Source organism: Acyrthosiphon pisum, chromosome A2, assembly GCF_005508785.2.
Source record: "Acyrthosiphon pisum isolate AL4f chromosome A2, pea_aphid_22Mar2018_4r6ur, whole genome shotgun sequence".
NCBI lineage: Eukaryota > Metazoa > Arthropoda > Insecta > Hemiptera > Aphididae > Acyrthosiphon > Acyrthosiphon pisum.
In genome coordinates, this window is record NC_042495.1 from 37,038,737 (window position 1) to 37,038,969 (window position 233).

Consider the following 233-nt stretch of genomic DNA (forward strand, 5'->3'; position numbering starts at 1 on the left):
AGATATTGAAGTTGAAAATCAAAGTATAATTCTGACTACTAATCGTGTACAGACACAAAAATAAAAAACAAATCATTGTAAAACAATACATTCATCGTGCCGCACAGAATCTAAAATTAAATATTTTACGATTGTTTTATTGTAATATTTTTTTAAAGGTTTTCATAATTTTAAACAACAACATACATTTATAATATCTTATTTTGAAGTGGAATATTATTCAGAGTATTTCA